Raw genomic sequence first — 16,896 nt, forward strand, 5'->3', positions numbered from 1 at the left:
AGGCGGCGGGGTGGAGGACAGCTAGCACCGCGGAGTCCCAAGGTGAGCGCGCAAGGGTTGGGTTGGGGTGGGGGGGGGGGCTGGTAGTTCTACGCTGTACCTGGGAGACCGCTGTTCCAGGCCTTCTTCATGTGCCTTTCTGGAGTTCGGGGAGGGCTGCGTCCCTGGACAGAGGCTGTGGCTCAGCTAGGGAACTAGCGACGATTCACAGGGAATCGTTGAGGGAGGAAGGTTGGTACATCACGGCGACAGAAGAAGATGAAATGGGGGGAAAGAGATCGTGGGAGTAGAGAGATTGAATAGTCACGAAACGGGGCTTCCGGATCTCTATAGGGAAACAGAGACCACCTGTAGGGTGACCGGATCCGGTCCGCTGTCGGGGCTGAAGATCGTACTTGGGCTGGATGTGCCCCCTGTGTGTGTGGTGGGGAAACACCAAGGTGGCTCTGAGCTTTGCACAATTTCATGCTTTTAAAAGGGATGGGTTTTTGTTTGTTTTGTTTTGTTTTGTTTAATTCTTTTGGCATGAGTTCTCGGTGGGACCTGAGGTTGGAGGCTCTCCCAGCCTTCGTTTATCTTTCCTTACGTCCCGGAAAGAGAACTGAACAAAATTAAAAATCAGCCAAGAAACTAAACAACAGCCCCCACAAGCCGTCCCACAACATAGCTGGGGAGCAATGTTCTGGCTTCAGCGCTCAGGTTCGAAATCCGAATAAATGGAGCCAGATCTTGGATTACACCCCGGGGACAGGACTTTAATGTAAATGTAAAATATGCTTGTAATAATCACTTGTGAGCCCTGAAGCAGCTCTAGAATCTCTGTTTAATTATGGGGGCATGAGAGGAGAATTACCAGCTAATTAAATCCAATCCTATTTGTAATTCTCCCTCTGCTGCTGCCGACTTTAAAATGCGAAATTGCTTTTTAAACGTGTCTGCATATGAATTTTTTAACACATGTGAAAGCTAAAGGAGAAACAAGGGGACAAGGGGCGGGGGAGAAAAAAAAAAGAAAGCAGCGAGACGCGGGCTGCTGGGCCCGAGTCAAGAGGGGTATCACAGTGGATCTCCCCGGCCAGGCCTCGCTCTCTCTGCGCTCCTGCCCGCGCTCTAAGTTTGGCCACGAATGAAGCCATTTCCTGTCTTCGCAGAGGTTTCGACCTCTCCTTTCCTGCTAGTAGGATTTCTCTCAGCCCACGGACGTCGCCCCAAGAAAAGTCCAGGCGCGCGGAGAAGGCGCCGCGGCCGGAGTCCCGTGCGCCCGGCGGCTTTGGCCGGCCCAGGAGCCCGTTCCTGTTGACGCAAGGGAGCCGCGCGGGGAGGAAGTGAGCTCACGGGGGAAGGGAGGAAAGAAAGGCGATTTGGCCGGCCGCCGCCAGGCCCGAGGCGCAGGGCTTGGGCGCGCGGAGCGCGGGGGGGGTAGGTGCGAGCTCAGGTCCCACTGCCGGCGCCCTCGGAGGAGGCCGGAGGCCGATGTGCTGGAGCCGCGGGCGACGACTCCACCTCGAGCAGCGCATTCTGTCCTTCCCGCTCCCGGGAGGAGGGACGCGGGCCCGAGTCGTGAGCTTCAGGCCTCGAAGACAGAAGCCTGAGTTGGAGACTTGCGAAGGCTTTAGCGGGCGGACGAGGCCCCCGCGTCCTGGTGTTTCCCCACCCTCCCGCCGCGTGAGCGTTTGCTTCTGTCAGTCCCTGCGCGCTCACACACACACGCACACACGCACGCACACACACACACACCCCTACCTACCCTCCTCTTTCATTAGCTCCCCTCTCAAAATCAGATCCTGGAACTTCGATTTATTAGCACGTCGATTGATTTCCATGAGAAAACCAGGGTGACAGCGGCCACCAGTTCTTGAATACGCCTTAGTACTGGTGAATTAGAATATCCCAGGGGTCTGTTCCAAATCTGGTACCATCTGCAACCAACTACACCGTCACCCAACTGCTCCGAAACGGTCTGGTCTAGGGAAACCTTCTCGAGAGAGAGGCCGGCTATCTCTCCGGCACCAAGGCCCTGAACGCAGAAAATGTGAGACTGAAGCGTTTCCAAACTGACAGTGCGCCCAAGTGCAGTGGCACCTATCCCAAAGGGAGGCATTCACACCTCGGCCTCCCGGGCCGCGAGTGCTACTCCAGCCAGCCAGGCCCTGCGTGCAGTCATTGCTTGGTGGTCGCAGAGAGGGTTCGAGTCTGGAGGACAGACACCTGGCGACGGTCCAGAGCCCGGCTCCGGGGGGGTGGGGGTGGGGTTGGAGTGGGGGTTGAGAGGTAGTTCGACGCTGTACAGGGGACACCCCTGTCTTCTCTAGTGTCTTCCTGGAGCGCGCTGCCATCGCCCCAGGACAAGTCGCTTGGGCACCAACCTAGCGCGGGGACGGGGCCTGTGGTCTGTCTCCCCCATTTGCCGGTCTGTGGTTTGGGCGTCCTGCAATTAGGGAGGGCTGAGGCCTGGAAGGTAGAAAAGTCTTGAACCCCTCCGTGTGCCAGGGTGGGGGGATTATTGTCGGACCATGAGGAGGAGTCCTTGTCTTCAGGACCTAGTGTGGCGAGGCTTGTTGGGTTTGTGCGTTCTGAATCGATTGGAGAAGTTTCCATCAACTAGGACCTTGCCATTTCACCTCCGCTCCCACCTCCTGCAGAAAGCCCTCACATACCTCTTGTCAGCTTTACTCAGCCGATTGATAGGTTGTTTCATAAAATTAGTAACAAGTAAAAAGTCAGTCTTCTCGGTGCGTTTAGGAGAGAGGTGGTGAAGTTCCAAGAAGCTGCCTAGTGTCGACCTCGGCGGCGAGGAACGGAGAGCCCTCAAGGCTTTACTTACTGGGGTTTCTCCTCTATGCTGCCATCTTGACCCCCAACACCCCCACCCCTTCCGTAGTAGTCTCTCTGCACCCCGCCCCCCCTCGTTCGGTCTTTAATTCCTGCCCCACAAGTTCTCTCAGTGGTCCCAGGCCAGTAGCAGCGCCTCCTGGCGCCGCGCATGAGGCAGCAGGGACTCGGGAGTCCAGGCCGGACGGCAAAGGAGCCTCGCTGCCTGCTTTGGAACCTCTCCATTTTCCCACACTATTTCACATTCATATTACTTTTCACACCCTGTTAGACGGTAATAGCACTGAACCTGCTAAATACTTCCATGCAGCAAGCCAGCCCTCCCGCCACCGCTGCAGATCATCCACCTTCTCCCGGTGATGGGAATGAATATTACTCTCTCATCGTGTGGGGTAGTTGGCTTCTTCTCATCTCTCTGGGATCTACTTCTAAACCCTAGTAAGGTGGTGCTGGGGGTGGCCACTGGTTAGAGGCCCTCAGGTGTGGTGGGGGCGGTTTTGGGGGGTGGCTGGAGATTTGGGGACTGTTCTGGCTTTTGGTAATTGTGTGAGGCTAGATTGGCGGTTTTTTTTAAAGAACAAGGCCTGTCCATTGGCCTTAAGCAAGGAGTAAGGCCTGTCCCGCATAAAAAGCACCACCTCCTGGCCCTCGGTTCTGGAGCGCCAGGCCCAACGGGTAGCATTTGGGCATTAAGGGATTCTGAGACAGTAAATCGTAGTGCTCCCCCCACCCCCACCCCATCGGGCAGCCTTGCAGCAGCTCTGAGAATCCCGGGTTGCTCCATAAATCTCGGCGTGGGGTTGGGGGTGGGGGAAATTAAATTAGACTCCTGTTCCCAGTCGGTGTAATGAACACTCGGGAGAGGACAAAGCAGCAAGGCTGGCCTGGGGAAGCCACCACTCTTTGCACCAAGAGTTGCTTGCCCTTTGGCTGTCAAATGAACTTAGTCTCTTGCACTGGGACCTACAACCACTACAAGAGATTTTCAGAGTCCAGTTAGAGCAGACTGGGCTCCATTTGGTGCACTAGGCACCGCAGTCCTGGCGCTCACCTAGGCTTCGGCCTGGGCTCCTGGAAGACACTGGGGAGAGGGGCGGAAGGGACTAAGAGTCTGACACACAGCAGGACTGAGGCCCTGTGGCCATGGGGCTTAATCTGAGATGTCAGGGAGGTTAAGGGTGGTCCTCTGCTACTCTTCCAGGACCTCTCCCCTCAGTTCTTCCATCAAGAAAAGAGGGGTAGGGGCGACTGGCTGTCTCAGTCCATACAGTATGTAACTCCTGATCTTGGGGTAGTGAGTTCAAGCCCCACCTTGGGTATAGAGCTTACTTAATTTAAAAAAAAAAAATGTTTTTTTAAATAAAGAGAAGTAATAAAATCTGCCTGCCCCTACTTCCAGAACATGGGAGAAAGCACTACTTTTAATGAGAGCCTATTAACTGTCAAGCATTTTATAGGCTGTATAATGTTTAATCTTCACAAACCGTAAGAGGAGTATTTCCAAACCATGTGTGCCTTCAAGGAAACAGGTGTAGAGAGGGGGAGGACCTGGCCAGAGCCATAGATCTGTGTATCCAAACAAACTCCAGGCTTCCTTACTACCAGGCTCTTGCTTCTAGCAATGTCCTGAGAGTTGATGACGTGATGAGAGGTCCTGCAGCCTGGGCTAGGTCTCTTGTTGACCTTGAAGAGGGAGATGAGCTGTCTTCCATGAGCCTTTAATATACATTCCCAGGGAGTGATTTAAGTGATGGAAAATCCAGTTCTAAAGAATTGAAGCTTTGAACACCATTTTAAGCTGTAGCACCTCTATACCTATTCCTCCAAAATGTTCATGATAAAGTCCAAGTTAGCAGGAATCTCTTACTCAACCAGAGGAGTCCAGAGTCTGTCACACTTATGTCCCTCGCAGTCACTTTTCTTGCCCCATCACACCAGGGTTGAGAAGACTTAAACCCAGATTCACTGGACCTGAGTTTCTGTTCTTGCCAATAACATCTAAACTGAGCCCAAAGCACTCCCCTTCAGTCTGGGGCTTTGAAGCCCGGGGAGACCAAGAAAGGAATTACCTTGGTTCCTAACTTCCAAGTGACACCTCAGACCTTTCTCCACTTGTCAGGACCAGAGTTTGTCCAGGGAGCAAAAGAGACCACCTACCCCTAAGCTGGGGCAGGACTGAGTGTGGGCTCTGGAAACCCATGGTTCAACTTTTGGCAGTGAAACCCTAGGGGCTCCACCACCCAAGCATTCTTATTGGCGCACCCAGCTCTCAGCACTGGTTCAGTATTTGCTTCTTGGTATCACGGACTTTTCATCTAGAGAGAGGCTTCTGGTGACTGCTTGCTCACACTCTTGAGAAAATGCCTTAGATTTTGGATTTGAGGCATTTGCAGAAGGTAGGAGGGGTGAGACAGAACAGGCAGTCAGAAAGCAAGGAAGGAGAGTGCACAGGCCTGTGGTTTGGGAGTTGCTTAGGGAAACTTTTCTGTTTCCTCTCTTACACAGACACAGTCCTAGCCTAGATACTCTCCATGTCTACTTACTTCCCCATTTTCCTTCTTCTTTACTCTCCTGATGTTGGGCCCGACCAAGGAGGATTAGGGAGCCAGATAACCACGTTTTTCTCTTTTGGTCAGTTGCTGCATAGGACACAGATTCCAGGTGGGTATTCAGGACAAATTGTTTTAAAGAGTCCCTAAAGTTATATTCATTCCTGTTGAGCTCTCTGTTCACTTTGGGCATGGAAGGTAATTTCTGGGGTATCAGGTACATTTCCTGAATTTCAGTTAATCTAAGACCTCTGGACCTTAATTGCCCCTGGAGCACTCTTCCAAACCTGGAGGCAGCTAAATGAGTGGTCATTGAATAGGATTAAAAAAAAAAAAGAACTATCAGGGTATATTAATTCACTTTATAGTCATTGTGGTGGGAGAGGGAGAGACTATGGTGATTTCCTAAGTGCCAACTAGTTAAGTCTCTCTGCCTCCTCCCCCTGGTTTTATTTTACAACTATTGATTCTCTAGCTCAGTGGTGACAAACAAGGCAGACGGCAGACAAGTACAAATCAAGTTAAGAAAGCTGTACTGCATTCATGTATTTCTCCTCTAGCATACTCTGCCATGGTTTCTGCTGCGGCTTATGGCCAGTGGCACCACACTGGACTTTAGGAACACCAACTGGAAGAGACTGACCATGCACTAGGATTGGGTTGCCAATTTGAATTGAACTTGGTGTTCCCTCCTCTGACCAGAATGGCATGACTCAGGTATAAAATCTCCTCTCCTCTCAGAGACACTGGCAGTCTGGAAACTCTAAAAAAAATAAATAAATAATAATAATAAATTGAAGAGAGATATTTAAAAAAAAAAAACAGGAAACTGTAGGAAGAGAGGGAAAGAAAAAGGAAAATACTTGTACACAAAATTGGAAGGGTGTTTGGAATTCTGCCTGAATTTCCAACAACTGAAGCTAAAGCTTATTTGTCTCCACCGGGTTTCTCCACTGGTTTCTCGAACCCAATTCCCTTCTTCAGAATCTCTGGGGGGTTTTGCCTGGGAAGGGCACATTCAAGTGGGTTCGGTGTCCGGCCGGGCTCTACCCACTGGCGGTGGGTAGGGACAGCTGGAGGTGGCGGCAGGGAGTGAGGTGAGAAAAGCCCTGGGAGGTGTGGGTATGTCAGGTGGAGGCCCTCCCCCATCCATACAGAGGGGCACCAGTGCCCGACACCCAGCACCGCAGGGGAGCCTCTGGGCTCCAGGCCACCCCAGGTGACTTGAGCTAGAGTGCTCTTATTACAGTTATTAATGACCAGACTGATTTTTTAAGCCAAGACCAAAAAGAAATGGATCCAAATGAGGAAACCAGGACAGCTTGGATTCAGCATGATAGCCATGAGCCAGGGGATTGCACCACTGACCAAGTCCATAGCTGCTTCTTCAGTATCCACTCTGTGCCAGGTGAAGAAGTACATGCAGGTGGGCTCTGAGCTCCAGGGTTTGTAGTTGTATGGGGCTGGAAGGCAGTTATAGGAGACAACTAGACTATTAGTGCTTACGGTTGGCAGAAAATGGGAGGCACTCCTGGCCTACTTAAGAAGACTGCCCCTACTTCCTCCCCAGCAGTAGGTTTAAGATAAGTTTCTCCTTTGCTAAGGATGACCAACCCCACCCCCCAACATCCATCAGGAGTTTGGACAGATCCTGGACCCCTGGAGAATTAGGTCTCTAAGATCCCACTTGACCTCCCTGTCAGAGGCAAGTACTTTGTGCATTTCTTGGCCAGGTACACCTGGGTTGGGTCCTGGCTTCTGGACCTACTGGTTTTGTGACCTCAAGCTAGCAACTTGGCCTCACAGTTTGTTTCTGCCTTTGAAAACCAGGACATTTGCCCAATAAGGGGTTTGAAAGTGCTATTCCTAGCCCTGATCATCCTCATCATTGTGCATTTGTTTATTTGTCCTGGGGGGGGGGCGCATTTTCTCTATAGAAACTCCAAAATGTGACAAAACTTAGAGCTCCCTTTCCCACGGGAGGTATGGCTTGCTAGGCTGATCGACTCCCTCCCCCTCCCCCACCAGCTACTAGGCGACTCTGCAAATTTCAAATCCTTCCCTCTGCATCTCACCAGCGCATTCTCCATCTTGCCCCTATTTACATTCTCCAACTCTGGTGGCAAGGTTTGAGTTTTATATTCTTGCTATTGATCCTTAGTTAGTTCTAATAACCTCCAGCTACACTTCCGGGAAGCCCATATTTGACAGACCCAAAGGATGGTCCCTCAAAGCAGGCCAGAAGCCGTGCAAAAATTCAGACCTGTGATGCCAGGGGAGCACAGCTACCCACCTGCCTGGGGGGCCAGTCCGCATGTGCTTGACTAAGTGTTCTGGGAGTGGGAAGGATGTGAGGACTAGCTGGCCACAGGGACCGAGGGGCGGCAACGCCTTCACTGGCCATGCAGGATCCTTTGCTAGGATGAACCCAGGAATTTGGGCTGTGGAAAGCCTCTCAGGGCTGGGCTGTACCACCCCTTCTCCCAGCCTTTGCCCAGGCAGAGGAAGGTTCAAGGTTGGTGTGTCTGGGCCCCTCTCAATGAACAATGCTTCCCAGGGAGTCTTGAAGAGCTCCTGAGCTCCCTTTACATTTTTTTTTTTTTTTCACTAAAGAAAGTAAACGTCTTGTGTATATTTCCATAGTGGTCAGGCACTAATTGTGGAAGATGGCCTTGCAGAAACTTGGCTGTTCTGGCCTGGGAACCTCGGGGCCGAGTAAGGCGCTTGGGACTTTACATAGAAAAAAAAAATGTTTAGTTTGCACTATCTGGGTAGGGTCCAACAAACAGATTGGTGGCTGGAAACGGAGGGGGGGCAGGAGCACCTGGGTTCCCCATTCCAAAACGGGGGCCTCTATGTCACCTTGCAGGTGAGAGCTGGGGAGGCAACAAATCAGTGAGACTTGGACTGCACCTGTCCAACCTGAGCAGTTGTCATCTGCCAGGACCCCTTCCAGGGCACGCATTCAGCCAGCACCACCATTCAACTGGGACCCAGAAAAATCTCTTAAACTTGCAGACTTGGAGAAAGAGGAAGGTAGCCAGGCAACGGAATTGCGGAAAACATCCTCTCGGTCACATGAACTTTATTGTAGATCAGGAAGTTATCTAACAGCTGCCAAAACTCTTCTGACTCCACTGCTCCAAATGTTGACTGTTTCTCACACCTCACCATTGGGTACGGAGTCTGCTGCCTTGGGGGTTGTTCAGATTTCCCATCCCCTTTCAGATTCGATCTACCCCCACCTGCCTGGTTGCATTTGGAGATGATTTCCTTTTTTCCATTCAGGAGACCATGTGGCTCCCATACTTACCTGGGCTGGCAGTTTCTCCACACACCCTCCTTAAGGAGAATTCCAAATCTCTTGAGGAGGGAAAGCCGGGTTAAGAAAGGTCAGAAAAAGGAAGCTGAGCCTGAAGTCCAAGAATACATTATTATACTCTCCCCTGGGTGCCTTTGAATCATTCCAGAAAAAAAAAGTGCAGCACAAGAAGTAATTTTAATGGGCGACCTCCTTCTCTTTCACTAATTCCCAGTCCTGAGCCAGGTTCACGAGCAAGAACCTAGTCTTCTGTGGCCTTGTATCTCCCAAACGGTCTGGTAAAGATACTGAGCACACAGTAGGAGCTCAGACAATAGATCCTGGTTGACAAAACGGATGCTTCGAATGAAAGGCGGCAATTATTTGAGAGCAAGTGTAAGTAAAAGCGCACGCACGTGTGTATCCTGTGCCTTTTCAATTAATTTCAGGCTCACATACAAGATTACCTCGAGGATCTGCTCTCACATCTCAACCCAGCGCCCCAACACAAGCGATTCCTCCTGGTTAACCCTCATCTTGGCATGGAGGGAGCCCCCTCCAGCTGTCCCATTTGCAGACACGGCATCACTGTGACCTCTTCCTGGCAGTGTTCCTTTCCTCCTCCTCGAGGGTCGAGGTCAGCTGAGCCCACCCGACTAAGTCATACTCAATCCAGATGACCAGGAGCAGAGACCCTCCTGGAAGCCAGAGCACAGAAGGGCCATTCCTCGTGCACCCAGCTAATTTTTCTGCCTAGAGGCGCCGCGGGCCGTGTCCGAGTCCCTGCGACCACGGGTGGGACCGCGATGCCGAGGCGGGCGCTCTGGTCCCCCCGCTTCACGCAATCCTGGGACATTCCGAGCCCCTACAGGAAATCCCCTTCTCTGGTTGGCGGAGAGCAGATGTGGACGTGCTCGAGCACTGGGGCTTGACTACGACTATTTAGGGGGGCCCTGGTGTCACCCACCCCGGCGCTATCATCGGCCACAGTCGTTGCTGTTCTCCCTTGGCGTTAAGCGGCCCCTTGGCCTTTGGTAATTATCCGTAAGCGCAGAGAGCAGCCGCGTGGCGCGCACCCCGGAAGCGCTTGCTGAGACCCGGAAGCAGCGGGAACTCGGACGCGGCTCTTCCCGCGTGTGAGCCCTCCTCGTCCCGCCCACCTTTGAGGTACCCCACTTGGCGAATGCTCGCGTCGCGCGAGAGCGGGTTCCGGGTTCGCGCCACCTTCCTACCCCGCGCTGGGGAATTTCCCGCCTCTGGGTCTCTCGCTGGCGGCACGTCGGGGCTTCCCCGTTCCCCGGAGGGACCCCGAGTGGGTTTAGGCCCCTCGTTTAAGGTCGTCGTGGTGTCTGGCCGTGGGTAGAGGGAGTCGCAGAGAAGGAGGAATTTACAATGGGCGCGTGAGTGACTAATAAACTCCCGAAAGATCAGAGTGTAAATTTACTAGGGCTCTTCAGTTGTGATTCACAATTCTGCGAGTAATAAAATGCTCACCCCTCCAATTTCCCGCTTTGTTGGCCTCTCCCCAGCGAGCCGCTGTGAGAGCGAACGCTGGGGGGTGCGGGAGGCCCCCGGGCTCACCCCGCAGCTCATGGGGGAGCCGGGCTCGCGGGCGCCGGGCGGGCCCCGTGACCCAGCGTCGAAAGAATGCTTCAGATCCAACCTGGGCTCGTTTCCGTGACGCAGGAAACATCTGGGGAGTTTGCGCCGGGCGTTTGGGAAAGTACTTACTTCCGAACTTGGCGCGAAGGTGTGCTAGGATCCAGACAAACGCGGGCCTGAACGGGGGGGATGGGGCCGGGACGGGGTGGCAGCCGTGCCAGCTGCCAGGGTGCACGCCGGGGAGCGAACCGGTGGCGAGCGCTTGGGTGAAGGGCGAATTAAACACTTAGAGCCCGGTCCGCTCGTTCTGGCCTCATTGTTTTAATGTCTGTAGTACTTAGGCACAGTTTGAGAAAGAGTAATGTCTTTACTTTCAGAAAAAACATCAAAGACCAGGGGCTGCTCAATATGGAGCACATATGGTAGTCTCCGAAGGCCTTGCCTGCCAAAACATGTTTCTCAGTATTTTTCTCCTTTCCTTTTTCGATCCCACGACCCCCATCTTTTTTTTTTTTTTTTTCTCCCCAAATGGGAGGGAGCCGCGGGCTCGGGTTACCTAGGACGTGGAGCGTTCACTGGAGGCAGTTGGCGGCTGTGCCGAGGCGATCAATGAGGCCTTTCAGGAACTGAATGTAGCCCAGAACGGGAACCTTGAAGATGGGCCGGCCGGCTGCAGAAGCCAGGCTGGGGAGGCCGTGACTCGCCCAGGACCCAGAGCCGGCGGGGGCAGAGTGAAGCATTATCAGATTCAGAGGCTGTAGGTCGCTTTTGGCATTATATCTCAAAAAGCAGGTTTCCTTGTTAGTGCTTCCTTAATGTGGTCAAGTTACACTGGCTGAATCCCCAGGCCCTTAGTACAGTGCTCGAATAGGGGGCACTTAAATATTTATTGAATGAATGTTGAACGTACTAAGTGAAAGCAATAGCCTGCAAACTACTTTTTTACTAAAGTCTAAACAAGAGTTAGTTGCAAAGTTCTTCTTCTTAACTGCTGTTATTATTATTACTACTACTGTTACTATGTAGACCACTATCCCAGTTTTTAAAATTTTTTAGCAGAGAGAGGCAGGGAACAGCTAGCTGGCTAAAGCTCGGGCAGTTTGCTTCAGGAATTTCTCAAGAAGAAATCTCAGAATGTCAGGGGTCATTAATGTGATCTAGTTCAACTTCTGAATTTCTCTGAAGATGAACTGAGACCCAGAAAGGTAATTACTTGTTCAGGGCACACAGCTGGGGTGGAGCTGGGGAAGAGCCCTCTTTCCCATGCCTAGCGCCATCAAGGCTCACTACCTCACATTACCCTCAAGGGAAGGACAAGCTGGATAATTTCCTTTCTTTTAGCTTCTCCCATTAAATGGATTCCTATCATCACCTCTGAAAAATGATACTTTCCTTCTGCAAATTTACATGGAGGGTTAGTATTAAAAGCAGGGGTAAATTCTTGGGGCTCCCATTTAAAAAGCAGCATGCTGTCGCCAGAACTTGCAGCTTTTTCTAATGCAATATTAATGATGGTGGGGGAAGGAGATACATCACACATGGAGCTGATTAAACACGAATCTTATCACATCTTCCAGTGTTCTGATGCCTTATACGACTTGTACACAGAGACCAGTGGGCAAGTTACCTGACAAGTAGTTCAAAAATCTGGACTTTACACCTGGCTTTGCCATCAACCTGCTGCATATCTTGAACAGTCAATTTTGCTGGATCTATTTCTCTCTCTCTCTTTTATATATATACATATATGTATATATGTACACACGTGTGTATATGTCGGTAATATATACACATGTATATTAATTTTTAATCTAGGTGATCTGTTCATAAATCCAATTTCTGTTTTTATATTCTCTGATGTATCAACATACAGTGAACCCCTTACCCATACCAGAAGGAAAAGAGTCAACGCTAGAACCCTTCTTATTCTTGTATTACTATTGAGTGAATATTAAACTTGCAAAGTGCTTTAGAGATGCTTCTGCCCTTTCATCCTGGAGCCCAGAGAGCTGATTTCCCTATGCCCACATGGCACAGCTGGAGAGCCCTAGTTAGCTTCCTGCTCAGGAAGAGAGTTCCTACTCCCTGAAGAGAGTTACTGCAAATATGGGGGTCCACCAGTCTCTGCGACAGGTTTAGATGAGCGTGGATCAATTAGGTTTTTTTAAAAAAAATTTTTTAAGATTTTTTTTTTCATTTTTAAGCAATCTCTACACCCAGCGTGGGGCTTGAACTCACAACCCTGAGATCGAGAGTTCCCTGCTCTACTGACTAAGCTAGCCCGCTCTGCTGCGCCCCCCTCCCCCCCCACCCCACCACCTCCTCCAGCATGGATCAGTTCTTTAGGATGCTTCCTTCTACCCATTCATCCACATTCACCGCCCCACTTTCTCATTCAAACCAGGAATAACTTAGCCAGAATATAATAGTCTTGGGTTCAGGAGGGTGAATTTAAAGCAGAACTGGAAGTCAGTACCATTTTACTTGGGCAGTGGTTCTTTAAGCTTATCAGCTCTGTTGCATGAGACTCAAGGCCCATTGGGACAAAGGTTAGGGTTCCTCTAATGAGGAGTATAGCAGCTAGTCTTAACTTGTTTTCGGTCTCGAATCCAACATAAACCCTAGTTAGATTTAATAATGAGGCAAAATAATAGAATAAGGCTGTGTTCAAAATTTTATTCAACTGATTCTTTCCCCTCACACAAACTCCCAAATTATCAATGTTGGGGGTGAGTTGAAGGAGGAGCTAACATTATCCACCATTAAGAATAAGACAGTAAAGCTGTTCTTGCTTGCTTTGGGGGAGCACCTTCTTGATGTGATAAGATTACTTGGGGAACTGTCTACCACATTGAAAATCAAGTCTAGGGCACATTCTCCCTCCTGCCTGCCTGGCCCAAGTTGACCTTGACTAGCCTGATGCTGCCTGGTTGGAATCCAGAGTGTTTGAAGGAGCAGTTGTGATGTGTTTTCCCTGGGTATGGAGTGCAATAGGAAGTTTCTCTGCACTGAAACCGTCTTTTCCTCTCTCACCTTCCTGCTGGGAACCTTGATGACCTGGGGGCTAAAAGAACCCCACATAGTACCAGGTTTGAGGGAATCTCCCTCAGCAGGGACTTAGGTGCATGGGATTGGGCTGCCCAGTCCAGACAGCCGCTCTAGGATGTTGTCCTGGTCATGCAGAGAAAGGATGGAGCTGAAAATTCAGCCAACTGGAGGTCGACATGTCGCCTCTTGTGTTTAAATCTGGCTGGTAGGGACACCTGGGTGGCTCATTGGTGAAGTGTCTGCCTTTGACTGGGGTTGTGATTCCAGGGTCCTGGGATCGAGTCCCGCATTGGGCTCCTTGCTCGGCAGGGAGCCTGCTTCTCCCTCTGCCTGCCGCGCCCCCTGTTTGTGTCCCCTCTCTGTCTCTCTGGCAAATAAATAAAATATTTTTTAAATAAATAAATCTGGCTGATAATGTAAATTGTTCTTTGTGGCTATAGCTGTGCAATATTGTAGAAAGAGGTCTCCTGCCATTCCTCTTAAACATCATCCTCAGGATCCTGTTTTGGACCTTTTCTTATGTGAAAGCCTCTCCCTGAGCAATAATCATAATACTGACTTCCTGAAGTCATTATGGGGATTAAGAGAGAAAATCTACTAAAAGTGCTTTCCAAAGTGCCAGATATATAGCAAGTACTCAATGCATGTTAGCAATTATTATTAACCATCCTATGATTTCATTTGGTGTTAACGACATATTTGTCTACAATGCAGACCTTTCTTCGGAATACTAGACCTGAATATCCAACCGCCTATTGGAGGTCATTTACATGTAGACAGACTTAGATTTGTTAGACCCACTATGCTCAAAACAGATTGGATTTCTAGTCCCTGTTGCACACTCAGCGTCTGTTCTCCTACTAGTCTCTGTGAGCCACACCAGCACCAATCAGGAGCTCAGGCCAGCTACCTGGCAACTGTCATCAGTTCCTCCAAAATAGCTCAAATCCTCCACCCACAACCTCCTGCCTTAGTAATGACAAATAGTTTTGCCTGATCATTCCATCATTTCTCCTACATTATACCCTCCAGTCTGTCCTCATAGCAGCTGGAGTGATCTTTATGTAATGCAATTTGATCATGTCATTGCCCTACTTTAAATCTTTTATGCATTTCCCATAGACACCAGGAAAACCCAAATGCTGAGTGTATAATGCTCTTTATAGTCTCCTTTCTCACCACTCTCCCTTCATGCCTGCTATCGACTGCATTGAGATTTTGTTTGTTTGGGTTTTTTGTTTGTTTATTTGTTTTTGCCTTTATGTCTTTGCACATGTTGTTTTTCTGCCTGGTACCCAGCTCCCTCCTTCATCAGACCCTGCTGCTTGTCTTTCAAGATTCAGCCTGTGTGTTCTCTTCTTGGAAGCCTTCACCAAGCCCCAGGCTGATTACAGAGTTTTTCTCCTGAGTTTTACAGAGTTTTATAGGATTGTAATTGCTTTCTCTTCTCCACTAGATGTGAGTTCCTTGAGGGCAGTGGAATAAATCTTTAATCTTTGTAGCCACAAGGCTTTCATGCCTGGCCCACAGTAAGGGTTTATCCACATGTTTGCTGAATATGAGAATGACCCAAAATTAGAATTAATGACTGGTTCCATAGCTTCATATCATCAAAATTTGGGGGAAGTTATTTTTCTGAGCCTCGGTCTTCTCATCTGTAAGATGGGGACTAACAACACCCCCTGATACGGTGAGGATTAAATAAAAAGTGAATGCAAGTCTTCTGTAAACTGTGTAGCGCTGTACCTCAGTCATTGTTATAATAAGTACAGACCCACATTTCCCATGCATGTATACATTTTCACATGTGCACTTGAAGTGCACCTATTGTATGCATCCATATGTCTGTGTTTGTGCACCTTCATGGTTACATGGAAAAGCAGTTTCCAAACACAACTTTCTCTAGATTCCACCCTTCAAAAGGCTTGCTGAATAGGTGGATAAATACTTTTGATAACTAGTCCAGGTTCTAGATAAAGCAGTTTGTAGCAGTGTCCTCCAATTAGCAACCATTCTGTGGAATCGTTATATCCAAAGACACATATACAAGTACTGCAAATTTATAGGGCACTGAATGGGTAATTACAGCCCATTACTATTTTTACTATGACTGTTATTGTACCTTCCTACTCAAACAGTAACATTGAAGCATATTCCCGGCAGGTTTTCATTTTATTTTTACATGGGTCACTTGGAGCAGTGACGGATGGCATTGTTTTCCTCATTTTGCATGTGAACAAACGAGACACCGAAAATTCGTTTAACAACATGCCTTCTTTCCAATGTTGCAACCGAGTGGAGATCAGAACCCTCGGATGCCCTTTCTCCTGTCGTCTTTCTTTTTCCACGGGTCGGCGTGGGAAGTTTGCACAGAATAAGTGATTGCTACAAACGAGCCGGAGCTGACCAAGGTGTAAACTGCCCCGTGCTTAAGTATAATGCTTTGCGTTGCCACAGTTGTTTTTGCACATTGGACCTGCCTTAAATGTGGAATCCGCTATTCTCACATCAGTTCCCCGTTCTTTTCAGTTCCCGGCAGGGTAATTGCCTCTCCTTCCGTAGAGCGCCGTTGCCAGCTGCCCGGCTGCCCTGGGGGCTTTGAAGTGGGGGGCGCACCAGGGCTTTCTAAACGCCGCCCAGGCGCGCGGTGCAGGGGAGCGCGCCGGCTCTTCTTCAACCTCATCCACCTCCTGATCCCCTTCTTCCTTAAAAAGCCAGGTGGCGCCAACTCTCAACCCCTGCAAGAGCCAGCGGATCCTCCTGCCCGCGCCGGGTGGGGAGGAGAGATGGAGGAAGAGCACAGCCTCAGGCTGGCGCTTTCGCTCTGCGCCCTCCGCTCTGCGGAAAGGGACATGTACTTTTCTCTTCGCGCCCCTCGCAGCATGACGGCAAGCCCAAAGGGAAACGAGGTGTCCTGTGTGCCACATGGAGCTTGGGGAACGGAAATAATTAAAGCCATGAGGTTTTCTGGCTCTTCGCGGTGTTTACGGTGGGTTTTTGATTTGGGGAAGGAGAGCGAGGAGAGAGGTTAAGGCCGGTTCCAATCTGCCAGCATCCTGTATCTGTCTGTGCAGCAGATGACGCGTGGGGCCGGGAGGGCGCTCGCGCCTCGGGGTGCGCATAACCGTGGGTGCAGGATCATGTCTCTGGGTGTCGTGTGTGGTGGCCTACCGACTACTAAGTAACAGAGTAGGTGCATGTTTATTAAAAAAAAAAAAAAAAAAGTAGAAATCCTCCTAGCTGTCAATGGAGGGCTTTGAGGTTCCCTCGTATGCCAGCTGAGGGTCTGAATCTATTATGGAAGGCACACGTTTCAGTTTTCAAACCCCATTTTTTTATCCTTGAAATGTTTCCAGTCTTTGAACTACTGTTATTTAACAGGAAGAAGGGAGAAACTCCATTATGTGAGTATATCGATTTACTTGATCTAAACCAAACGTCACTGAATAAAAAATGTTGAAACTTACAAAATAACTACTAATCCGGTAACGAAAATTTAGCCATACGCATGAGCTACTGTTGCAGATCATCACCATATTTGAAGTTAAGATGAATTCAATAAAA

The 16,896-nt window shown here is 49.9% G+C and overlaps 2 long non-coding RNA genes across 4 annotated transcripts in view; both read left to right on the forward strand.

The window, feature by feature from the left end:
* LOC145719461 (uncharacterized) overlaps window positions 1-16,896 on the forward strand; it is a 171,725-nt gene that overhangs the window by 137,931 nt on the left and 16,898 nt on the right. The gene's annotated exons all lie outside the window — the stretch shown is intronic.
* LOC115938668 (uncharacterized) overlaps window positions 1-16,896 on the forward strand; it is a 32,240-nt gene that overhangs the window by 5,597 nt on the left and 9,747 nt on the right. The window contains exon 1 of one of the 3 annotated variants that reach the window (XR_014142387.1): window positions 9,783-9,849. The exons of the other annotated variants lie outside the window; for them this stretch is intronic. This is a non-coding gene — a long non-coding RNA (uncharacterized LOC115938668). Of the gene's footprint in view, window positions 1-9,782; window positions 9,850-16,896 lie in introns of those variants that run through there. 3 annotated transcript variants of the gene reach the window in all.

This window comes from Leptonychotes weddellii, chromosome 2, assembly GCF_054177405.1.
Source record: "Leptonychotes weddellii isolate Sample4059 chromosome 2, ASM5417740v2, whole genome shotgun sequence".
Lineage (NCBI taxonomy): Eukaryota > Metazoa > Chordata > Mammalia > Carnivora > Phocidae > Leptonychotes > Leptonychotes weddellii.